Genomic DNA, 26,835 nt, shown 5'->3' with positions numbered 1-26,835 from the left:
ACAAGCCGATGCTCCTATAGAGGTGCGCGTGGTCACTTTCCTATGATCGAGTGACTCTGTAAGGCAGTAAAAGGGTGCCTATATTGGGCTTCCCTGGTGGCGCAGTGGTGGAGATTCCGCCTGCCGATGCAGGGGACACGGGTTCGTGCCCCGGTCCAGGAAGATCCCACATGCCACGGAGCAGCTGGGCCCGTGAGCCATGGCCGCTGAGCCTGTGCGTCCAGAGCCTGTGCTCCGCGGCGGGAGGGGCCACAACAGTGAGAGGCCCGCATACCGCAAAAAAAGGGTGCCTATGTCCTTGTAGCCTGGGTAGCTCAATAAGTGTTGATATTAAAATAAATCCCAGTGATTCCTCTACTTTGCTCTGAAAATGATTATGGTTTTCGTTCTCAATAGATAGAAGTACCAATTTCTCAGACCTCCAAAAAAGGACCCTGGCTTATCTTTCAGACCTAATTTTCTACTTATTCATTTGCATAAATTTCAGACTCCAGGTAAGAGAGAAATCTCTCTGGGTTCCAATCATGTCCGCCCCCACCCCCACCATGCCATCACATTTCTACTTCCTGACTGTTGCTGGACCAAATCTCTGCCCCTAGAAGACCCCTTCCTCTCATAGTTCCTCTCGCTTCTTGTAGAGGTTCTGATTGCTCAAAACCTGGGATTTACTCAAGAGTCTGGTTTTAAGAGTCTCGTTTGAGGTTCCTGCTGTGTCAAGAATCAATGGATCACAGCAATCCCACTCCTGGGCATATACTCAGATAAAACTATAATTTGAAAAGATACATGCACCCTTATGTTCATAGCAGCACTATTTACAATAGCCAAGACATGGAAACAACCTAAATGTCCATCGAAAGATGAATGGATAAAGAAGATGTGGTATATATATATATATATATATATATATCGGAATACTGCTCAACCATAAAAAAGAATGAAATAATGCCATTTGCAGCAACATGGATGGACCTAGAGATGATTATACTAAGCAAAGTAAGTCAGAAAGAGAAAGACAAATACCATATGATATCACTTATATATGGAATCTAAAATATGACACGAATGAACATATCTACAAAACAGAAACAGACTCACAGACAAAGAGTTTGGGGTTAATAGATTCAAACTATTATATATAGAATGGATATACAACAAGGTCCTACTGTATAGCACAGGGAACTATATTCAGTATCCTGTGATAAACCATAACAGAAAAAATATGAAAAAGAATGTATATATATATATAGATATAGATATAGATATATTTATAACCGATATATGTGTAACTGAGTCACTTTGCTGTATAGCAGAAATTAACACAACATTGTAAATAAATCATACTTCAATAAAATTTAAATTTAAAAAAAGAATTGATGGATCAGATGAGTAGCAAAACGTCATACATCCAACACATCATCTAGTAAGAGGAGAGGCAGAACTACTGTGAATGCTGTGCCTCTACTCAGTCGAGAAGGAAACACAGCAGAGGATGAGATGTAACCATGCCTAGTACCGGGGGACAGAGGGAGACGTGTTAACTTGCCTTAACCATGGCTCTGGGCCCCAGGCTGAACCAAGGTCCTCCCACCTCTGATGAAGATGCTCCTCAATGCAGCTGAGAAATGAGACTTGATATGGAGTGAAATTCAACATTTGGATCTGGGTATCCCCAAACTGAATTTTTTGCTCAATCTGGACCACTTCCCAATGGAAACAGCAGCACTGACTTGTAACTGGGCTCCCACCCTTAGGACTTCCCATGAACAAAGCTTAGACTTAGAATTCTGGGGAGACTGTGGGTTGAAACTTTGTTTCTTATGCAAGAGGAGCTCTGGAAACCTGGGTCTGAGAGGCCACAGATGCTCAGGCCAGGCTGAGCAGGTTTAAACATTTGAACCATCTGCCCATCACAGAGATGGTGAAGAAGGGAAGGGTCCAGCTATGATGCAGAAGAACAGATTCCTGGAACTAAAAATGAGAACAGATGCTTTAAATGGGGATGGAGATGATGGTCCGTGTAGAGAGGAGGGTAACCAGCAATTCCCAGAGGCGTCAAGGAAACTAAAGCCTCTGCTTTTTTTATTTTTGCGGTACGCGGGCCTCTCACTGCTGTGGCCTCTCCCGTTGTGGAGCACAGGCTCCGGATGCACAGGCTTGGCGGCCACGGCCCACGGGCCTAGCCGCTCCGTGGCATGTGGGATCTTCCCGGACCGGGGCTCGAACCCGCATCCCCTGCATCGGCAGGCGGACTCTCAACCACTGCGCCACCAGGGAAGCCCTAAAGCCTCTTCTTGTAAGGACACCAGTCAGATTGTAAGGACGCCAGTCAGATTATTCTTCTTGTAAGTACACTACCCTGACAGTCTTATCATAACTTGATCACCTCTTTAAAGGCTCGATCTCCAAATATAGCTCATGTTCTGAAGTACTGAGGGTTTAGAGGGTCACCGTATGATTTTTTTTCTGGTGAAGGGGAATGCAGTTCAGTCCATAACAACCACATTGATTTAATTATTATAGCTATACAATATGACTTTTACCTGTCTTAATACAGTACCTCCTTTCTTCTTCCTTTTCAGAATTATTTAAGGTAGTCATTTAGTTTTACTCTTTTACCAGGAAAGGAGACAGGTAGTGAGAGAGGAGTTGATAGTTGGAAGCGAAACCCGGAGGAATTCCATGAAGCTCCAGAGAAGCAGTATTCAGCTCAGCCAAGCATGAGCTATTAAGCATTTTGAGCTCTTCAGATCTCTCTCTCCCCACCTCCACTTCTCTTTCAATCAAGCTCTTGCTTCAGGTAAAATAGGTCTCTCAGGTCCAGTGGGTAGAAGACCCTACCATTTCTGGAGCAATCTGAACATGGGAGGGAGTTCTGATTTCCTTTCACCCCAGCCATACTCCTCCCAGTAAACCAGGTAGCAGAGCTCACTGTAGCCTTCCCATGGGTCTTGTGATTCTTTCCCTTTACTGCTACTACTAAAGCTACTATTTAAAAACATTCAATTATTACCTAATTTAATCCTCTCAGTAATGCTGTGAGTTATACATACCCATTCTACAGATGAGGAAACTGAGATTTTCCTAAAGTGACTTTCCTAAAACCTCATTAGTTGGTAGTAGAGCTGAAAATTCATCCCATGCTAGTCTGGTCCAGATCTCATCTTGACCACTGGGTTTACACCCTCCCCTAGCTAAGTAAGAGTGTTGGAGCACTGGGTCCATTGTCCTGGGTGTCCAGGTCTGAAGTAAGATTACTTGCCCAAGGGTTTAGATTCATGGGGCAAGATAGTGACTCCAAACACTTTCCAACCAAGATTTTTCTTAAGTCAAGAGGTACAGGGTCAGAAAAGGGGGCATCAAGACACAAATTTGGGAAACTAGTAGATAGTCATGTTGGTAGCAAGGGGGTAGATGAGAAGCCAAGATAGGTTTTCCCTGATTTCTTTCCTACTATGGTGGGTTGATTAGTGTCCCCCACCCCCACCCCATCCCAAATTCATGTCCACCTGGAACCTCAGACTATGACCCTATTTAGAGATGAGATCTTTGCAGATGTAACAGTTAAGATGAGGCTATCCTGGATTAGGGTGAGCCCTAAATATGACTTGTATCCTTATAAGAAAAGGAGTAGACATGCAGAAATACATGTATTATAGATAAGAAGGTCATGTGAAGACAGAAGCAGAAATGATACTGCCACAAGCCAAGGGACGCCAAGGATTGATTGCAACAACCAGAACCTGAAAGAGGCAAGAAAGGATTTTCCCCTAGAGGCTTTGGAGGCAGTATAGCTCTGCTGACACCTTGATTTCTGACTCTGTCCTCATGAACTGTGAGACAATAAATTTCTGATGCGTTAAGCTGCCCAATTTGTGGTAATTTGTTATGATAGCCCTAGGACACTAACACACCTACTCAGGAGTGAGAAGGAATATCCCTGTTGAAACAGTTGAGGTGACATTTCCAGATACCTCTAATTTCTTATTCTTTTGATGACCTGACTTGCGAAATTATCTCTGCTTCTTGGCATGTGAGATGCAAATGAAATAAAATCCTAGATCTGAAGCTGTTTCTCAGTACGTTTGGTTCTGGCTGCGATGGGCTTCTCAAAATGAGCAATGTGTGGCAGGCAGTAGACCCTGCATATTCATATTTGTTGAATGGATGAATTAATTTATGCATGATGGGTATGGGAAGTAGAAGAGATCATTATATTTCTTTATGGAAATCAGGCCTATTCATATTTTTCTTTGATTCAGTTGTCTGTAGGAGATGGTCTGGTTTGCTGAAGTGGTAGAGAATGGGCTTGATAATCAGATAAACTTCGAGTTACTTGCTGTGTGACTTTGAGCCAATAACTTAGACTCACTGAGCCTTTGTTTCCTTACCTGTGAATAAAGAGGACAATGCCTGCCTCAAAGGGTTAGTTATCTGAGTACCTGGGCTATCATATAAGTATACATGGTCACACCTGCTATAATGTTGATCCACTTGCTCCTCAAGTGGGTGGGACCTAATGGTAATACTTGCAATGGCCTTTTGAAATTGGAAGATGCACGTGCACATTTTGCGGTGTGTGTCTGTGTGATGTGTGTATTCTTAGGTGTGAGGTGTGTACAAAGTAGTGTGTGTCCATCGAATGGCTGCTCTTAAATAAACCTGAAAAACTGTGACCACCCTCAGCTGTTGCTGAATTCAGCTCTGGAAAAATCCAAGTTTTCCAAGTAGCCCTCTTCTGAGAGTGGAGCATCAAAGAACTGAGTCACTTAGTCACACATTTTAAATCTCTGTAACATTTTCCTCATTCATCCCAGGACTGTCAACACAGCTGTTATGCAACGTAGGTGTAGACAGCTTTCTAAATGGAATGGTAAGTCCATTGGTTTTGGTTTAATAGACACAGTATTAGATGTTTTCCACTTTTGGCTACTGTACTCAATAAATCATCTCCTCTGGAGGAAATATAAAGGAATAAAAAAGAAGAGGGAGAAGAGAAAAGGCATCAATCTTGATTGATAATGATCCCAGGAGCTTCTCTCCCAGGGAGGAGTTTAGGAAGAGCGTGTGAAGGCAAGTGCCAGAGGTGGACACAATTAACCTGTCTTGAGATCTATATGTCAACATTCCTAAAACCAAGCGAGCTGTGCCCCGGGGAACACACCCCCAAGAGGAGAGGAAGGTGAGGGAGCAGTGGAAAATCTGATGCTGAAGAAAGTGGCTCCAGGTACCTTGGAAGCAGATGCTGGCAAACAAATACTATACACGACCTGGTCCCCAGCCAAGTTCTTAAGCTTCACCAGACCCTATAACCAGAGCAATGTGGCTTAAGCCTCATTTGGCTGATTTTAAATCCAGACATACACACAAACTATTAGATGACGTTGCACTGGTATTTTTATGGCTTCGTAAATCCATTCTTTGTCTAATGCCTTAGACACCTTGGACAACTGTTTGGGTGGCTGGGAGGAGGGGGAAGCAAGGAATCCCATACACAAGGCAGCGCTGGTATGAAAACTAGATCTGATTCCACTGTCTGTGCTCTTTCTACCTGGTGCACTGCTTGGGAAATGGCAGAGACTTAAGGCCTTCCATCTTCTGACACTTGCTCTCCTTGGTCTAATTTGCCATAAATCTATACTTGCCTTCCTGGTCTCCAGCCACATGGAATTCCTCGCTTTTCATGGACACACATCAGAGCTCGTCAATGTCTTTGCACTTGCTGTTCCTTCTATCTGGAACACTTCTCTGTTTAGAATAGCTTTGGCCCTTTTGGCTGCCTGCCACATTTCTGAATAAAGAACAGCCACTTCTGAAACATTTTCTTCAGCTCCCTTTTCTATCTCCAGGCTTTTCATAGCTCCCTTTTCGATCGTATATCTCTGAGTCTCTGTTCACCTGGCTGCCTACCTCACCTTTCAGCTTTATATCTCCATAGTCAGGAGTATTCTTGGGCTCTGGTGGTATTTGACAAAGACTGTTTAATGCATGAAGGAAGTAACAAATGGATAAATCCAAGGAAAGCTCTCACGAAAGTCCCCAAAGCTTTGGGAAGAGGTGAAATATAATCATTATACATCACACACAACGTTACATATCATGCTGAATAAACCATCACTGAGTCAGGTCTCCCTGAATCAGACTACATGCTCCTTTCTGAGAAGGCAGAATTCTCAGTTTGGGTTATAAATTAAGCATCAGAAATAATCAGCATTGCATGTATCAGCTGGTGTGATTGATTATCTCACATATCCAAGGAGGGAGTTTAACTCCTAATTCAACTCCTGGCTTAGCATGTGACTTCGAGCAAGTATCTGTTGTTCTTTAATCTTCCCAACTCATACGAGAGGGATAAAGACTTTGATCTTTAACTCAAGGACTAATGAGGTTGAGAGTGTGAGTGCTCTGAGCATCTTGGGGGAAAATGCTTGCCACAGGACTATGAACACGCACTCTCATCTCCTGTGGGGCATGTAGGGTGGCTGAAGTTGTCTCCACTCTTCTCTACCGTCTAAGGCAGATAATCTGGATTCCAAATGTCACTACATGGAAGGTTGCAGTTAGACGCTATTTCTGGCTAAGGAAAAGATAGAATTGGCATTTCTAGAATAGTTTTCACTAGATTGGGGTACAAACTAAGGCCAACACAGCTTTATAGGATTAAATTTGGAGCACTCATCCTGCAAGCTGTGGGAAAGTCTATCTTCCCCATCTGGCATCTCCCGCCCATGATAAATGTGAGAAATCCTTTCTCAGCCCTGGAAGATCAGCCCTGGTGATTGTTGTCATCCAGAGGCTCCACTGTTGCAGACATTAAGTTCTGTCAAAGGTTTCTCATGCTGAAGGGTGGAAAAAGGCCTGAACTCAGTTATGGGTGCTCCACCCCAAGACACCTGGGCTATGGGTGCTGTGGCTTTTGCCTTAGTCACATGCAGTGCCTGGAATGAGCCTTTCCCACAGAAAAGCTCATGACATCTAGATGGCAGCTACTCTCAATTAAATAAAGAAAGTCACTACAAGTAAATCAAGATGGGATCCTAAGATATTGTTCAAGTAAACTAAAGGAAGGCAAGAAGAGAGAAACAAAGGAATAAGAACTAGAGGAAAACAACAAAATGATAACTTAGGTCCTGCCACAACAATAATTGCCTTAAGTGTGAATGATCTAAATGCCAATCAAAAGAGAGAAATTGACAGAGTGGATTTAACAATATGGTCAAAAATACACTATCTACAAGACATATATAAATACAATAACATACAAACATCAAATACAATGACCTAGGTAGGTTGAAGTAAAAAAATGGATAAAGATATACCATGAAAATATTAATTAAAAAAGAAGTCAGGAGTGGCTACATTAATATCACATAAAGTAGACTTCAGAGGAAAGAAGAGAGACAAAAAGGGACATCACATAACAATTAAAAAAAATACCACTGTGAAGACATAATGATCTTAAATGTGTTTGCACCAAACAACAGAGCCTCAAATACATGAAGCAAAAACTGATAGAGCTGAAAGGTGAATAGGCAAGTCCACAATTACAGTTGGAGACTTAAACACCTCATTCTCAGCAATTGATAGAACTACATGACAGAACATCAGCAGGCATGTAAGAACTGCACAACTATTATCAACAAACAGGATTTGACTGACATAAGTATTCTACTCAATAACAGCCAAATACACATCATTTTCCAGCACCCATGGAACATTCACCAAGATAGAACCATATGCTGAGTCATAAACAAACCTCAATAAATTTAAAAGAATTGGAATCATACCAAGTATGTTTTCTGACCATAATGGAAATCAAACTAGAAATCAATAACAGAAAGACAACAGGAAAATCTCCAACTTAGAAGTTAACACAGGACTTCCCTGGTGGCTCAGTGGTTAAGAATATGCCTGCCAATGCAGGGGACACAGGTTTGATCCCTGGTCCAGGAAGATCCCACAAGCCGCAGCGCAACTAAGCCCATGTGCCACAACTACTGAGCCTGAGCTCTAGAGTCCACGAGCCACAAATACTGAACCTGTGTGCCACAACTACTGAAGCCCACATGCCCTAGAGCCCGTGCTCCACAAAAAGAGAAACCACTGCAATGAGAAGTCCATGCACCACAATGAAGAGTAATCCCTGCTCGCCACAACTAGAGAAAGCCCATGTGCAGCAACAAAGACTCAACACAGCCAAAAATAAAATTAATTAATTAATTAATTAAATTTGGTTTTTTTTAAAAAAAGTTAACACAGTTGTAAATAACCCATGGAGTAAAGAGAAATCTCAAAAGAAGTAAAAAGTATATAGGGCTGAATCAAAATGAAAATATAACACATTAAACTATGTGGGCTGCAGTTAATGCAGTGTTTAGAGAGAAACTTGTCCTAAATTCTTAGTTTAGAAAAGAGAAAAGTTCTCAAATCAATAATTTAAGCTTCTACTTCAAGTAACTGGATAAAAAAAGAGCAAAATAAGCCCAAAAACAAGCAGAAGAAAGAAAATAAAGAAGAGCAGAAATCCACAAAGTTCAAAATAGGAAAATAAATTAAAGAAAATCAATGAAACAAACAACTGGTTCTTCAAAAAAATAATAAAATTGATAAAACTCTTGCAAGGCTAACAAGAAAAAACTCATCAATATCAGTTATGAAACAGAGCATGTCACTACAGATTCTGAAGCCATTAAAATGATAAGAGGGAAGTACTTTGAACAATTTTACTCTCATAAATTCAATAACTTAGAAGAAATGGGTCCAGGTTAAGAAATGGGTCCAGTCCTCAAAAACCACAAGCTAGCAAACCTTAATGAGGATAAAATATTCAACCCGAATAACCCTATAACTTGTGGAATAAATTGAATTCATAAATTAAAAGCTCCTAAAAAACCAAAGACAGTACAAAAAAATTAGGAAACTACAAACTAATATCTCATGAATTTTGATGCAAAAATCCTCAACAAAGTGGGAGGGAGGTGCAAGAGGGAGGGGATATGGGGATATATATATACATAGAGCTGATTCACTTTGTTATACAGCAGAAACTAACACAACATTGTAAAGTAATTATACTCCAATAAAGATGTTTAAAAAATAAAATAAAATGCTCAAAACTGAAAAATAAATATTAGTAAAGCAAATCCAGTAATGCATAAAATGAGTTACAAACCACCACTAAGTGGGATTTATTTGAGGTGTGCAAAGCTGGTTTAACATTTAAAAGTCATCAGTGTAATATGCCATATCAGAATAAGAGTCTTCTTCAGCTGAAGAAGAAAATCCATATGAGCATATCAATTGGTGAAAAAAATAACTGACCAGAAAAAAAAAAAAGGAAAGAAAAATTCTGTTTCACCAAAAAACCAGTATGGGTTGTGCTGGCCTTGTCCAACTGTGGCAAAGGTCAAGATGAACAGTCTTTGGTTCCCTGTCCTTGGAGAAACAGGAAGTCTGGAATGGAGCAGAGATGTGCAGAAGGGCAGAGATAGAGCATTTGCATTATGGGCTCAGGAAGGGTAAATCATTTGCTAAATGCCATCTAGCCAGTAATGGAGAATAAGAGTTTTTGATATAGCAAATCCAGAGATCTCTGCACTGGGGTACCTGGAACTGTACTCTGGATCAAATTATTTCATAAAGTTACACACACACACACAGACACGTGTATGTATATGTCATAGAGATGAAAAATACGTCTCAAGACAAGAAGATGGTGAATACAGCAACCAGAAATCCTTGAAATAATGTGAAGTGGTGACTCTTATTCTTATAGTATTTGGCATCACAGAACTCTTTCATATGCCTAGTTTTACAATGATGGAATCGAAGTTCTGAAGATTAAGTCTTGCCTGAAGTCAACAGCTACTTAAAGGCACAGAGAAGACTAGATCTAGTGGCTGGAAGGAAATTTTGTTTTACTCTGCAGCTCACTAAAATGTTAATTATGAATGCACTATATGTATTAATTGTATAAGAGAAGCCCATGTACTTTTAAAAATGTTAATGCCATGTCAAAATCCAGCCTCACTGTATCATTCATTGGAATTGTAAAAGGGGCTTGTACTGTAAACTGTCTCAAATTCTTTAAAATTATGTAGGAACTGCTTTATAAACACATAGGATTACATCTCATGTATATGATCTCTAATATGAGCATTTCAGCAAATATAGTAAATATTCATAAATATTTAATAATAAAATCTGGGTATTTTCAGAGGGTATGAAAGGGATTGGTTTGGTGGGATTGCCCATATTATTTTAAAAAGTTGTTCATAAAAATGGGAACAATGTCTTAGTTTTCCTTCAATACATTTCCTCAAAACAAACGGCTGTTCAGAATCCTTCCATGAACTATTCTTTTCACAAGGATTTTGAGCATCTGGAGAATAAAGCATTTTTAAAATCTTATCTCATCAACATTAATGATGATTTTTCTCTGGGCACAGCTCTGGGCCCTTTCTATATTTTTCTTTTTTCTTTTTTTTAATCTTCATAACACTCTTCCAAGGTAAGTATTACTAATAGTAATATTATTCCAATTTTACAGGCAGGTGAACTCGCTGGCTCACCCAGCATCACAGGGGGCTGGTGGGAAAGCTGAGACTGGAGCCAGAAACCCATGCCCTTTCTCATTCCTATAGTTCCTCCTCTCTACCCTCCCCATACAACCATAGCATCGGAGGTCCATGTGACATTACCTTCCAGGATAATACAGGGGGAAAATTTGAAGGGACTGTTCAGAAGGAGGGGGAGACCAAGGCGGTATATAGAGTTCATGTTCTTGGGCTGATGTAAATGCCTGGTATTTTGTAGAAGGAACCAGAATGGTGACGACTAACCATTACCTGGATGCACAGCTGAAATTGTGCCCACTGCCATGCAGATCCACCACACACAGCCAGCCAGATGCCCCCGAACTTCCACCCTAAAAGGAATGGCTGCTTTGACAGGAGGGATGATCCCAGTTGCACCTGGTTTTGGATCAGTCCACAATTGACATTCATTCTTTTGCTTCATATTTTCCAAAACTTGGGGAGGAACTAGAACTAGACCTAAGAGGAACAATAAATGATTAAAGGGAAAATTAAAATTCACCCTTTTAAAGTATACAATTGAATGGTTTTTAGTATATTCACAAGGTTGTGCAACCATCACCACTATCTAATCCCAGGACATTGCATCACTTCAAAAGAAAATCTATACCCATTAACAGTCACTCCCCACCCCCACCCTCAAACACCTCCACTCTTGGCAAGGGTAATCTATTTTCTGGCTCTATGGATTTGCCTATTCTGGACACTTCATGTAAAAGGAATCATATATATGTGGTCTTCTATGTCTGGCTTCTTTCACTTAGCATGGTTTCAACGTTCATCCATATTGTAGCATGTTTCAGTATTTCATTTTTATTGCCAAGTAATATTCCATTTTTGTATATACCACATTTTTTTATCCATTCATCAGTTGATGGGCACTTGGGATGTTTCCACTTTCTGGCTGTTATGAATAATGTCACTATGAACGTTCAAGGACAAGTTTTTGTGTGCACATATGTTTTAAATTTTCTTGGGCATATACTCAGGAGTGGAATTGCTGGGTCAAATGGTAATTCTATTTTTAACTTTTTCAGAAATTGCTAAACTGTTTTCCAAAGTGACTGCACCGTTTTACATTCCTACCAACAATGTATAAAAGTTCCAATTTCTCTACATCCTTGTCAACTCTTGTTATTGTCTGTTTTTTTTTTATTACAGTTGTCCTAGTGGGTATAAAGTGGTTTTGATTTGCATTTCCCTAAAGATGTTGAGCATCCTTTCAAGTACTCATTGGCAATTTGCTTATCTTCTTTGGAGAAATGTCTATTTAAATCCTTTGCCCATTTTTAAAATTGGGTTATATGTCTGGATACTAGACCCTTATCTGATATAAGATTTACAGATATTTTAGATTACTTTCTCCCACATTGGCTGTCTTTTTGCTTTCTTAATAGTGTCTTTTGATGTACAAGTTTTTAACTTCATTGAAGCCTGATTTAACAACTTTTTTATTTTCTTGCATGTGCCTTTGGTATTGTATCTAAAAATTCATTGACAAATCCAAAGTTATTCAGATTTACCCTATGTTTTCTTCCAAGAATTTTATAGTTTTAGCTCTTACATTTGTATCTTTGATCTATTTTGAGTCAATTTTTCTATGGAGTATGAGGGTAAGGGTCCAACTTCATTCTTTTGCGTGAGGATATCCAGTGGTCCCAGCACCATTTGTTGAGGCGGTTATGCTTTCCCCCACTGAATGGTCTTGACCCCCATCTATTGATCATAAATGTAAGGATTTACTTATGGAACCCTTTCATGAGGGAACTTGCCTCTGCTTTTATTTTCCAACCAAGTATGTGACTATCCAGTGATAAGAATGGATATGAAAATGTGTGGTAACCTTATAGTGCTGTGCACATCAGAGGGTAATGACATTGATGATGAAGACTGGTCAGGTAGAAATAGAGAGTTCCGGTTTGCCCTCTGCCTCATGGCCAAACAAGTTGGATCCGTGCTCTCAATTTATGATTTTCACAATCTGGGTGCAAAATGCGTGTGACCAATGTCTGCATGAACTGAAATAGGACATCAAGGAAGAAGGATGCTTAGAACAGGCAATGTTCTTTGGGGCAGAGGGAGCATAGGACAACGATAAAATAATAAGAAAGGCTGGAGATTTGCTTCCCTGCACACCTGCAGGAAGGAACGAAACATTCACTGCAGCCCCTAAGGGCCTGCGACCCCTTCACCGCAGCTTCCTCTGCAGTGTGCAGTGAGGCCACGTGTCGGAAGGAAAGGGATGTGGAAGCACTTCTTTGTCACAGGACGATGCAGGGCACCTGACTCAGGGTACAGAGGAAGGGAAGTGGGGGCAGGCAGTGCCTCGTCCCTCCCAGCCAGGTTGTCTTAGGGGACTGAATGCTGCTTAGCTCCCCTAAAGGGTTGCTTGACTTTGCGAGCCTTGGGTTCGCCAAAAGCTTTCTTGACCTCAGTATTTCCTGGAATAAAGCCCTTTCTTTGGGGTAATTACCCATGATGGGACCCAAATGTAGCATTTTCTACTAAATGATTTGATGCCGAAATTATAAACTTAAATTATAATTGAAAAATATATTCAAGAGGAAATCTGGAAGTTGTCAGGGGCATGTCACTACAATCACAACACTCACAGCTGGCTCATTTAAAAAATGGAGCCAGAAGACTTCTTAAAACAATGACCAAAAGTAAAATGTCTGGGGGTCTTGGCGCAGTAATAGCCAACAGCTTCAGAGAATAGAGATTCTTACTTTCTCTTGCTGGCGGTTCTTGGTGCACCGGAACTGGTCTAGTAATGTCCCTTGTGTCAGCTTTGGGGACGAAGGCACCAATAGGATGTACAATGGGACGCATATTGGATGGTATTCTCACCCTGGACCTTACCAGATATAGTCCAAAGTAAAGCACTGCTTTGTGTCTGTGAGTGTGCAGTGCAGTAAAAACAAAACAAACCCCAAATTCATTTTTTTGGGCCTCTGAACCTGAATTACTGGAGCAATTTCACTACAGAGTAGATGGTCTTCGTTTAGCAAAATACTTTGGTACGGTACACCGTTGTAACGTGAAAGAGGAGGCTCCCAAGATGTTATTTGGAAAGGGACAATGGAAGATATAGTTAAAAGACACTGTCTAGAAAATCAAAGGGAATGCAGGGGTGGGGAAGGCCACAGAGGAGAAGACACATCTTAGAGGAGGGGAGAAAAAAAGTGGTGGGGGGACAGTCTCATGGCCCACTTAGAAGAGAGATGTGCAGTGACAAATTCCCAGAGGCACAGGGTGGCTGACTACTTTGAAACACAGGGCTAGCATACATTAGTTTTATTTTTTTTAATACATGCTACTGACATTTCACCTCCCCCTACCCTCTCAAACCTTTAAGGATCAGCTAAAAGCCTACATCCTTTTGAGGTGGTGGTCTGGAAACACGATATTAGCAGCAAAGGAAAAGAGGTTTCCACCTCCTTTTCGGGGCCATGATCCCAGAAAATAGTATCTAAAGAAGAGGTCAGAGGTCCTGAAGAGCCCTGCAGTCACCAGAAGCAAAGAGAGCTGAGGGAATGCCTAGAGGAGCCAGGGCTGGCGGGAGGAGCTGGGGCTGGTGGGAGGGGCCGGGCTGGTGGGAGGGGCAGCTGCCAAGTTACTGTCCAGGAGCACTTTCAGAACCAATCCTATTTGTCTCATCACAGAAAGAAGTGGGTGGTGCAGGGGAGAGCTACATAGGTGTCCTCTCCTTAATGTCATTAAAGCAATGAAAATAGAGAACTGATTCAAAGTAAGAGCAGAAAGCTGGGAAAATTGGTGCTAGTTTTATGGGTGAGAGGCTACAAGTAGTGCTGGGTGTTGCTTGGACTTCAGAGGCAGCACAAATCGATTGGGAACCCTACTTCTGTCACCTGTGAGCTGGGTAATCTTGAACGGAACAGAGCCTCACGGGACCCCAAACTAAGAAATGGACGTAAGAATAATGATCTTGCTGGGAATCATGCCCCCTTTATCCCTCTTCTCCTCACCACTCCCAGAGGAAGAAGCTAATTTCCCCCTTCACCATGGCCACCCAAGGCGTTAAGAGAGCCAGGGGATCCGAATTAAGGACACCCTATCTAAAGGAGCTCCAGCTCCCTCTGTGGTCCTTTCTTCCTAAACCTGTGCTCTCCCAAGGGCCCCCAGCTTCTCTCTCTGCTTGTGGCTGCTAGGGAGCCCCTTTTCATGCTACGTGGACCAACTCCCCTCTCACTCTCCAGCATCATGCAAGCCGGCATCTCTAGGGCAGTATCTCAGAAGTGGGTTTGTGGTGGATTCCAACACAAACTGAGCAGCCCTTTATTTTTTCTAGCAACATGTTTGGAAACATAGGAAGTGGATGGGTGGGGAGAGGTAAAAAGAACCCACCCTGTATGAATCAGATACAGCAGGAGACAATGATATTATCCCAAAATGGGTAAAAGGAAGTCTGGGACTTACCCTGCACTCTCAGCATTCCCTGATTTCTTTATGATGCCAGGATTGGACAAACTTATTCCCCAGTAGAAGAGGCTTTCTAAGTCAGAGAGCAGAAGCACCACATGCCTGGGCTGGGGAAGCCCTCATGGCAAAGATACAGTTTCTCTGACCAATACACTTTGCAGAACCCAAAGGTTCTGAAGACCACTGAAAGTCTTCCTTGGTGCTCATTTCACAGCTCAGTGATGACCGTCTTTGTTAGCTGGTGTCTTGACTTTCACAGTCCAAACTTTCCTGTCCCTTACCCTCTTCTGCCACGCCAGGCATCTAAAGCCCTCTCAAGCTTCTTAAAAGGGTCACAGGCTGGGCTTCCCTGGTGGTGCAGTGGTTGAGAGTCTGCCTGCCGATGCAGGGGACACGGGTTCGTGCCCCGGTCTGGGAAGATCCCACATGCCGCGGAGCGGGTGGGCCCGTGAGCCATGGCCGCTGAGCCTGCATGTCCGGAGCCTGTGCTCCACAACGGGAGAGGCCACAACAGTGAGAGGCCTGCGTACCGCAAAAAAAAAAAAACAAAAAAAACCGGTCACAGGCTGTAATGCAGCTGCCTGGGGTGCCCTACCTGCCTGGAAGACAGTCCTGTCCTTCACTTGCTCTGCTTTATTTTTTTCTGTCCTTCCTCCAGATTATGAGCTCCTCAAGGACAGTAACTTGCTGGAGGCATCTGGGCATAAAAACATTTTGTTGAATGAGTGATCCTTTGCTGTTGGTTGTTGTACATGTAAGCACACACACACGTTAGTCAGTGTTTACTGACTTCACCATGTGCCAGGCATTTTGCTGAGCATTTTATATGCATTTTCTCATTTCATCCTAAAAACAAATCGTCCCAATTTAAAACCAAGAAACAAAGTAATTGACCTAAAGTCAAACGACTTGTAAGTAGCAGAGTCACGACTCTGACCAGATTCATCCACCTGCCCTCCAGAGTTGTTTGAAGGTAGAAAACTTCAGAAATCATTCTAAGCAAATTGGAGAGATGAGATCCAGTGAGCTGTGCAGTTCAGGGAATGTGCGTGAGCTTATTCACTGTGTGACTTTGAACCTGAGCCTCAGTGTCTTCTATCTATAAAATGGGGATAAGGGTTTTGAACAACAGGCTTTTGTACGAATTAAATAGGCTAATGTTAATAGATCTTACCAAACCTCCTGATCAGGGCTAGCACTAGGGTGAAGCCAGCCGGCCACCACCAAGGGCCCAACTTTTAAAGAAGGTGGTCTCTCTCAGCAGCCGACCTCCCCCCAGCATGACCTTGAGCTTGAGCACCTGTGTATGCCTCACCTTAGTCCTGGTCCTGGCCCTCAGGAGGTGAGGAATCATTATCAGTGCCTCTCTTTCTTACTTCTCCCTAATGAAGCTGAGTTTTCTTAGGCACCAGGGTGGAATTGTTCTATCTGTAGGAGGAGCTATTTCCTCCAATCATCTCTCTTTCCTCGTAGTCATACATACCTCAGTACTATTACTGTATTTATTAGGAAAACCCCCTGACCCCAGAACTACCTTCATATCTTCATGCAGTTTTCACACACGGGGGCGAGTGGTTTACAGTGGGTCTAGTTTTCTATGGTAGCTCAAAGGGTGCCCTTGTGCAGATGTGGTCCCAGGCACAGTCTCTCCAGGAATCACGCTTTCCTTTCCATTTCTAGAACCTTCGCAGCTTACCCCAGACATAGGGTTCTTACCAAGGCTTCAGCAGAGACTCTGCCCTGGGCTGTGGATGCCGTGCTTGTGCCCTCAGCCCTGTGCTGGGCCTGAGGCTTTTGAATCCTCTTTAACTCTTGGACACGCAGTTAGCTCTGGGGCCACGTCGGAACGCCGGCCAGGCCCTGGTTGCTATAAAGCTGCTGAATGACGTCTGGGCTCTCTGGGAATCATTGCCGTGCGGAGCTGTGAGGGAAAGGCCACTGGTTGCTGGGTGGAGGAGATCAGGCAGGCGGTGCGCCACGTGCCCCCAGGACTGGGAGCCGCTGCAGGAACGGGGCTCAGTGCCGCGTGGAGGAGGGGCTCCTGTCCCCTGATTGAGAGCTCTGTGCGTTCATAAAGTAAGTGTGAAGATAGGCCTCAGGGAGCTTAAAAAAATATTCAATCTTTTAATTTTGTTAGCATTCACTTAGGATTTGCATCCTCCCCCTCTTTCTCTCCCTCTTGTTCTTAATAAAATGGCATATTTTTTCCCTAGAAGTTTCTGAAATGTAGCTTGAGAAATAACCCTGCCCAAGGACAGAAGAAACTAAGTTATATGGCTAATGCCCCTTTCTGGTTTTGGAAATACTTCTTTGGGCATTTAGTCCTGTTTGCCCTTTCTGTCTTGAAAAGCCAAACAAGAAAATGGAGCTTCGCTTCTCGATGCAAGCTCTCCATCACTCTGTCCAGCAGAAAAGTGTGAATGACACATGGGAGCCACACCTGTTATTTTCAGTTTTCTTACAGCCACATCCAGAAGAGTGAAAAAAGAAACAGTGAAATTAATGTTCATAATATATTTGCTTTAACTCAATATATCCAAAATAATATTTCAACATATGATCAATATAAAAAATTATGAATGATATCTTTTACATTTACACAAAACCCAGTGTGCATTTCACACTTACAGCACATCTGCATTTCAGCTGGCCACACTTCTAGTGCTCTGTAGCCACACGTGGCTAGTGACTTCCATACTAGACACTGGACTGCACAGTTCTAGATTCTCTGTATCCACTGAGTTAGAACCGCCATACCTGGCAAGGTAGTATGATGGATTCAGGCAGACCCGGCCCACCAGTTGCCACACGATGGTGTGTCACTTTGAGCAAGTGACTTGAGCGTGCTGCACCTCAGTCTTTCTCATCTATAAATGAGAACAGCATCTCTATCTCCTAAGTCTGTCATAAGGATTTAAAACATTGCTGAATTCAAAGTCACAAATACATAGTCAACGAGTGTCGATCACTGTTATCAGTACTAGTAGTAACAGCATCCAGGTACGGATCTCAGAGACAACGGGTCTATATTGCGAGTGATCATCTCAGGACGTGGTGGGAGACTTGGAAGGGATGTTTGACATCATCCAGTCCCAGCCATTCATCACATAAGCAAGAAGACTGAGTCCCAGAGAGAGGAAGTGATGCCGCAACACCACGCGGCAGGTTAGAGTGGACCCCTGACATCTAGTCACATGTTCTCACATATTCCTCCACCTCCCAAGGGCACATATTAGGCTCTGACATCAATTCTACATTTTTTATTTTATTTATTTATGTTTTTATTGAAGTATAGTTGATGTACAATATTATATAAATTACAGGTGTACAATACAGTGATTCACAATTTTTAATATATATTATATTATAAATTATATTTAATTTATATTTATTATAATTTTTATATTATGATTATTTAAGGAGAGATAAAAGTTCTCACGTTTAATGTATTATTATACAATTAATATGTAATATAGTATATAATAATAGAAGTATAGTCTAGTTGATAGTATGAAATATAGTATAGTCTAGTATATAGTGTGTACTATATATTATAAAATAAATCTAAAACAGTAACTATCTTGCATAAGATCCTTGTCATACATACCATACACATAGCACACATATTCGGGCATACCCTGAAGAGATGGATGTTATTTGTCTTAAAAACAAAAGGTGTAAGAAGACATAATAGTATGAAATCAGTGCAGGACAATTTATGAGTAATATCAGGAAGTCTTTGTTCAGTGTGCCATCTATTATTAGACTAAAATAGCCTCCCCAGGGACACAGAGGAGGCCCCATAACCTGAGACATTTCAGCCAGGACAAGGCCCTGCTAAGCACAGAGAGAAACAAAGTGCCCCCCTCCCAGGGGATGCTCCCAGGGACAAAGCTTGAGTCTTAGCCTCCTTTCTGAGTCTAGGATGTAGAGCAGAAGTTTGAGCCCGAACACAGCATGCCTCTGTGTGCAGCAGCCTCACCTTAGTGTCCGACCGTGTGAGCTGAGCTATAGGCTTAGAAACTACTAAGGGCAACTTAAAAGATGTTATGTCAGAACCCTACAGCAGGGCAGGGGAGTACGAAGGCAGTTACTAGCTGCATGTAGAGATATGTGATGGGCTCAGTGTCTCTGGATTTCTGTGAGGTGTGTGACAAGGTGACATGTGGAAGCTTTTTGATCAATCTAAAGATGACAGAACAAGAGCCTCATGGGCCCCTCATAAAAGCTTTGGTAGTTGATTGAACAACCTCTCACAAAGGGGAGTGATGAATGTGGACCCAAGGGAGCTCTCTAGGAGCTGTGCAGTCTCCTTAAATAAATATTAAGATGGATTGTGGTAATCAGAGGCACTAGGATAGAAAGGCTGCCTGCCAAACTCAGTAAATTGTTTTCGAAAGCACTACAGATATACTGGATATCAAAAAAAAAAAATCACATCCCAAATGATGATACAAAAATTGTGAAGAAACACCAAGATTGAACAACAGTAATAGCAACTGCCTGGCATGTGATATTCAATAGGAATGAAATGTTTGCTGGCTCAGTTAATGGATGGGATTAATTAATAGCATGGATAAAAATAAAAAGTTGAACATAAACTCAAAGTGTGTCAGAAGTGCAAACAAAGGTTGTGTCACATCAACTGCTGTGACCTCCACAGTGTGCCCAAGTCCAGCCGTCAGCCCTGGGAGGTGACATCTCATCTTGTGCACTGGTCAGACCCTGCCTACAGGGTCAGGTGGGCTTCTGGGCACCACTGTGTGAGAGGGGGTTGGAGAAATGAATTGTGTCTGGAAGCGAGGGATCCAAATGGTGACATCACATCACAGCCCGATGGCTGAAGGACTTAGGAAGGTTTAGAAAGAGGGGAGGAACTGGGGTTAGGTGATGGTTGGGTTCAAATTCCTGAAGTATTGTTGTGAGAAACAGAACTATTTTTGCTCAGGGTGACTTAAAAGGACAGAGTCAGGGGAAGTGGAACAAATGATAAAGGGCAGATACTGGCTTAACATAGGGAGCTATTTCCAATGGCCGGAGTTGACAACAGTGGAATGGACTGCTGATGAACTCCCCATCACTGCAAGTGTTCAGTCAGAGGCTGAACAGTTACTTCCCGTGTTTGGCACAGGCAGATTCGATTCACGCCTGGGGTGGACGATCAGACTGGTTTGTATCCTCCTTAGGGTTGAGTCTAGAGGAAGGCTGACACCTTGCTGGCCCAGGCAGAAGAAGCCATTGCCAGCAGAGGGCGTGCTTACTGATGACCGGTGCGCGGGCTGCCTGGACCACTGGCTGGTGTTGTAAGGAGACGTGATGGGATTTGAAGTGAAAACAGCTGGCAGGGCCCTGGTCACCGGGTCCAGAGAGAAGTTGATGAAGCAGGCAGGGCCCAGGGTGAAGAAACTTGTTCACCTGAGCTAGGGGGCCACGGGTTTCTAGCGCTGGCATGAATGCAAAGGCCTGCAGGCCATAGGCAGCTGTGGTCAATAGGTGAAGTGGGCCGGGAGGGGCCATGGGAGAGCTTGGGGCCCCTCTGGAGGGGACAGTGACCACTCAACCCCAGACCACCCGCTCTTGCCCCTTCCTCTGTGCAGCATGTCAGGAACTCTTACTAAACCACAGTCCTCGCATTTCTCACGTTTCCACTTTGGGGTTTTTTTCCATACACCGTTCTCTTCAGGCCTGCCTTCCTTCTCCCCTTGCCCCCAATTGGGTCCCCTCCATATCCACACACTCCTGGTCTCACGATGGGCACCTACAGGCAGTGAGGGAAAGGGGGTTTCTTCCCCTGGCCCTCTGGGAATCAGCTGCTCAGAAATGAACCCTCTGACTCTGTGTACATCTCGTCCTAAGAGGTGAAGAGAAGCCAATCAGCCCTAGAGGCAAAAAACCATCTTTTCGGTGCCACCCTCTCTGGTTTCCTTAGTGGCTTTTCACTTTTACACACCTTAACGTGAAAATTCCTCTGCAGGTTTCCCTGGGGGTAAGCCCAGTCGAGTCACACCTGGACTGCACTATTAGACACCAGCATCCTGCTTCCCACCGGTTTAGCAAACCCCGCCATCTCAAGCGCCTTCCCCACAGGGAAAAAGGGGATGAAGGGAAGTGAGATACATATTGAGTCTCCCAGGGCCAAGTCTCTGGTCTGTGTCAGTCACATCAGGCAGCCAAGTTCTTACAGAGACGTCTGGCCCTTTCTGGGGCACGTTTCGTCTTTATGAAACGTGTCCCTTTCCCTCTGCCCCCTAGCCCACCCTCCCTCACCGTGTGTCCAGTGGGCAGCAAAGGTGGTACTTTTGCTGATGCCCCAACCTGTGGGAGAGTCCAGCTTATGAAAGCGGGCAGCCTGACTTCAGGCTTTCATTTGTGGACTGAATAAGCAGGCGGGGTTTCTCCACATCACCCAGAATCCTCAGCACCAAGCTTGGAATAGTCCGCACCAGGAAGAGAGTCAGGGTGGCTTTATCTGGGGTCAGGAGGCTGAATGGGGAGGTGAAGAGATGAAATTCCTCCATGCACACCAGGACCAGTTCACTTGGTCAGGGGTGCCTCTCTCTCTCACACACACACACATACACACAAAACCACATGGATTATTCCTCTAAAAAGTTCTCTGATTTTTTGAACCACATGATGTTTTCAGTGGATAAACTGTTTATGATTCAAAGGGGCCACAGTTCATTAGACTTTGCTTGTGACAAACTGACTTTTTTCACTTTCTCTAGGCAGCCAGCAGCTCCCAAATGAGCAGCACCACAGTGCCCATTTGTACCTGACAGAGCTGCATGATTGCGTATGTTCTGCCCTTAAACTTCCCGATGGCAGAGCCCTGGAAACTAGACAGTGGACCAGAGGAGGAGTGACAGCCAATGACAGCCAATGAAAGGGGAGCCAAGGCAGGCCTCCAAAGCGAGTCGCTTACAGACTGAGGGGGACATTTATCAAAATCCAAATCGTCCACACGGTTTCCATCATAACCAGCCAACCCCAACTGTAACACTTGATTTTGGGGGGGGCAAAAAGTAAACTCAGCACCCAGCTACAACACTATATTTTTAAACAAACTATTATGTAAACAATTTGGAAGATTTCTGCCAACGATTCACTGGGAAAAATGAAGAGGGCTTGTAAGTTCCAGATTTTTTTTTTTTTAATTAGCAGAGGACTCTTCTATTTGTTTGTGTTGTGAAGATTTAATCAGCTAGGTAGGCCCAAAGCAAAGGCTGTCGCTCTGCTTCCCTTTCCCATGTTGAAGTCTTTACTCTCTATTTCTTATTTCTAGGCATTATTGAATTACCTTAGAGCCTTATGATGGATTGAGTTAATTATTCACACGAGAGGGCACAGGTAAAACATCAATTAGGACACTGAAGCTTAATGGGGACAACTGCTTAGAGGTCCAAAAATATATCCCGTTTGTCCAGGGCTTGGGGCGGTGTTGGGAGTGGGACTTAGCTCGTGTTAATCAGAAGCACAAGAAGTTGGTAGCTAACCAAAGTATCAATTGTTAATACGATATGGGAGTGTAATGTCTCACACTCCCGTGGACTTGGTTGGCATACTCTTTTTTCTGAGCTGACCAAATTCAAGCCAGAAGGTTGTATTCTGTGCACTGCCCCCTGGATGAGCCCTGGGTGCTATTCTGGCTCAGAGGCAGATGAGACGATGATGGGAAAGGCTGAGTAAATAGCTAAAATATCAACAAAAGATTTTATCATCACCCATCAACAATGGTTAATAGGCTCATGGCTTTTATAAGCCACCACCCAGTGTGAGAATATCTAGCAATCAGTACTTTTTTTACTGATGCAGGCAAAGGACACTGGACATTTTTTGATAGAAGAAACTATTTCAGAGGATATGTTAACCATGCCTTTTACTTTCTTTATTCTGGTGCTTTGACATTTAGGACCTTGCTGACCTTGGAGGGACTCCCCCTCCCAAGGTCAGAAAATTCCTGGAGATAGTCAACAACTTGCCTTTCAGCGTGCCTGTCAAATGCAGTAAATTGGTCCTATGTCATTTTTAAAATTATAATAATATACATTATGTATAACTGATTAAATTTGTTATAAAACAAAAAATAAAAAAATAAAAAAAATTTAAAAAAATAATAATAATATACATTCATAGTAATAAATCAAATAGTAAAAAAGGCTTATAATACAAAGTGGCAGTTTCTTACCAGATGCTTCCATAGCCCAAAACCAGCCTACAGACACTGTTCACTCTTTCTGTTGCTAATTGTTCTGAAGTATCTCCCCATAACTCTAAATAACATGCATTATCTGCTTATCGCTCCCCATTCTGCTGGAGATGTAGAGGGGTTTGGTCCCCTTACAACCAACCCCTTCCCTCCTCTGCTCTTTGAAATGTTAGAGAATTGTATTATTATTATTATTATTTCTAGCACCTCTATTGTTAAATTGTAACTTTAACACACTCCCCCTTTACCCCTAGTTCCATTTACTTTTGACACACTTTCTCTTTTGTAAAATGAGGGTATTCGTTTCTGGGCACTTTCTTCTACTTTTCTTCTCCCTCTCCCCACTCTTCAAGTCATCTCAGCCCTCCCATCTTCTGTCGGCTGTGCATTTACTCGTCTCAATTAATGTGATGTAGCTGACACTCTCCTGCTCGAACTGCAAGTCCAACATCAGCATGCTACAGCGGCCAGACCAGGAGCCCCTGAGAAGGGAACCGAGGCTGATTTCCACTAGTGATTTTCTCTGCTCCCCCGAGGAAGCCAGCCAATTCCTTGTAGCAATTCACTGCTCTGTGCAAACGATCGCTCTGTTGGAGAACCCATTAATTTTCTTCTACCACCTCCTCAGAGACCCTCTAAGCCTCACAGCATGAGAGGTTTCGGCTTTTATGAGAGTGGGGAGATGGTAGGGGTCAGGGAAGAGAATATCTGGTTATTTAAAATATCTCTATTTCTTAATTTTTCAATTTACTTGGTGACTAATAAATAGAGCGAGCTGGAAAAATGCCAAGCATGTGTCAGACAACACGGGTATTTTTGTCCTGGTGCAAGTTTTGATGCCTGATTCCTCTTAATATCCTATATTAACAGAATATTTAAGAGACTACATTGTAGACATACTGAGTGCTTTGATCTGGAAGGACCTGCAGCGCCCTCAGATGGAAGCACTGAGCATCTCCACAGCTGCTGCTCCCCGCTTCCTGCAAAGATTCCCTGATATCCTGTCTTAAACTTTGATGCTGTCTTGGCCTCCTTTGGCATAGACCTTAATATTTCCTTATTGGGGCTGCTAAAAATCTTGGATTGGTTCTTCTCTCAAGGATCACCACCCACTTACCACTTGCCACCCTGCCCAAAGGTCTAGGACCATTGCAGGCTCTCAACCTGACTCCTTCTCTTCATTATTCAGGTCCTGACTTCCTATGCTGGCTCTTGGCTTCCCACTCTGCCTGGTTCACTGAGCTGGCCCCAGCCTCCCCTGCAGATGGCTCAGGGCCAACAGATTGCTGACACCAGAAGATTAATTAGGTCCAGGGAAGCTGGAAGCAGGTGGCTTGAGTGACTTGGCCACTCGTTGGCTGCTCTTTCTCTAGGACAGAATGCATACACATTCCTAGTGTCATCATGACCATCATAACCCAAAAGACCCTGGCCACAGGGATCTTAACTCCAATAATAATGGGCAGTTAGTTTAGCTGCATCTCAAGTAAAGGAGTACAAGTCAGTAAACCAGCTGTAGAGAATCAGAACCATTGACCACACATAATTCTGGGGAACAGATCATAGGCTCAAGTCCGAGGGCATGTCTGCCAATAAGTCCGGCCCAGTGCTGAATCATTTAGTTTCTGGTAACTAGGCATCTTCTGTTCAAGCAAAAAGTAACCAGATAAATATCTGCTGAGGTGAGCCAGTAATAACAACAGGAACAGTAATAATCGATTTGCATTGTAATCTCTAGATCTAAAAGCACCTCTCTTTATTTGCTTATGTATTTATATATTCATTCATTCAATGGACAAGTTTAGGCTCAAAAGATGAATGAAGCTCTGTGCAGGTGGCTGTGCTGCAGAGAAAGACCTTGCCACCCAGGAACTCAGTGTGTCTGGGGGCACGCTATCAACACAAGGATCCACAGCCTGCAGTTAAAATGCCGAGACAGAAGTTACACCACATGCCATGGGAACAGCGTGGGGACTCAAGAACTCTGCTTCTCGATGAGTTCCTTCACCTCCAAACTTATCTCTACATTACTTACTCTCTTTACCTCTGGCAGGGTTGAATGGCCTTATTTTACCCAACACGAGGAATCTTCCAGGAACTCCAGACAGACTCAGGCAGGTGAGGTCAGGCAGGCATGTGTCCATGGAAGGAAGTGGGCAAGCAGCTGCGGGGGCAGACAGGCCTGCTGATAGCCTCTCACTCAGGAAGAACTCTGCCTGCCACCCATCCCAGAGCTGGTGGGTAGACATCCAAGGGTGGACCACGGAGAGAAATGACTTTAGCTAAGCCCCACCATATGAGCAGAGCCTGTGTCCACGACATTTCAGTAAGGAATTTTAATTCTCCATTGTGTAATGTGGCACAGAAAGTCATCTTTGGGATGGATTAAAGACACCTCGGTTGTCATCAGCTGAAAGCTTTTACCATGAGTGCTCACATCTCTACGGGAGCTGGGCCTCTCAGAGTCGGATTGTTAACAGGAATTCTCTCCAAGGTACGAGCGCTTCTCTGGGAAAAGATCCAAAGTTTGGGTCAGTCCTCCTGGCATATGCATTCCTGGCCTGAGCCATCAGATCTGTGCCAGCCTGTGCAGGCTCAGTGCACCTGCCCTCTTTGCTCTGGACTCCCGACCCGGAGTTGGACGGTGGGGGATGGCCGCCTGTGCTGGTGCCAAGAAAGACCCACCCTGACTCTCTGCTCTCTCCCTTCTCCCTTTGTTCTAACATTTTCCTTGGATTATGGCATATGCCCACCTTGGAAAATTCAGGAAATACAGACAAATTTAAAAGGAGGAAACAACACTTTTTCTAAACCACACCACGCAGCAAAAAAATCAGTTAATATTTTAGTGATTTTTCTTGCAATTTTAAAATCCATGTTGTATATATAGAGAGAACTTTGAGGCTGCGGGGGCTAGAGATGATATTCTATAACCAATTTGTCTTCTCATTTTATATTACACAAGTGTTTCCTAATATCAATAGGAGTGTCCGATCATTTAAACACTGGAGGTATTTTGGGTCATGCTTTTCTAGACAGACCCACACACGTCTTATTTTTCGTTCTATTATACATACTATTCTTTAATCATATTTTTTACTTAATAGCCATTATGGGTAGGTCTTTATGTTAGTAAATATAGATCATATGTCAATTTCTTTATAATATTTTGTAGAACAGAGGTTACACAATTTCCTTAATACTATATCGATAGACATTTAAAATTTGTCCTTTTCTTTTTTAGTCAAATTAAAAAAAGCATCATGATGGGTCCCTGAATTATTTCTTTAGAACAGGCTCCTGAAGCTGGAGTCCTTGGAGTCAGCAGGAGTGTGGTTTGAATTCCTGCCCTTGCCCTGCAGGTAGGTTGTAACACTATTTCTAGCAGCAGTTTATGAGCAAGAACAGCTATGGTCCTTGTTCACATTTAAGATCTTTTTAAATCTATGCTGATTTGGGGCTATAAATATCTCACTAAGGCTTTTTCATATTTATTGATCATTTGCATTTCATTATATTCTATCTGAATTGCCTGTTTGTATTCTCTCTCTGCTTTTAAAAACAGTTGTTTACCTTTTTCTTAATGTT

The sequence above is a fragment of the Mesoplodon densirostris genome, chromosome 1 (assembly GCF_025265405.1).
Source record: "Mesoplodon densirostris isolate mMesDen1 chromosome 1, mMesDen1 primary haplotype, whole genome shotgun sequence".
Lineage (NCBI taxonomy): Eukaryota > Metazoa > Chordata > Mammalia > Artiodactyla > Ziphiidae > Mesoplodon > Mesoplodon densirostris.
The sequence above is the reverse complement of the archived record's forward strand: the minus strand, read 5'-3'. Positions refer to the sequence as shown.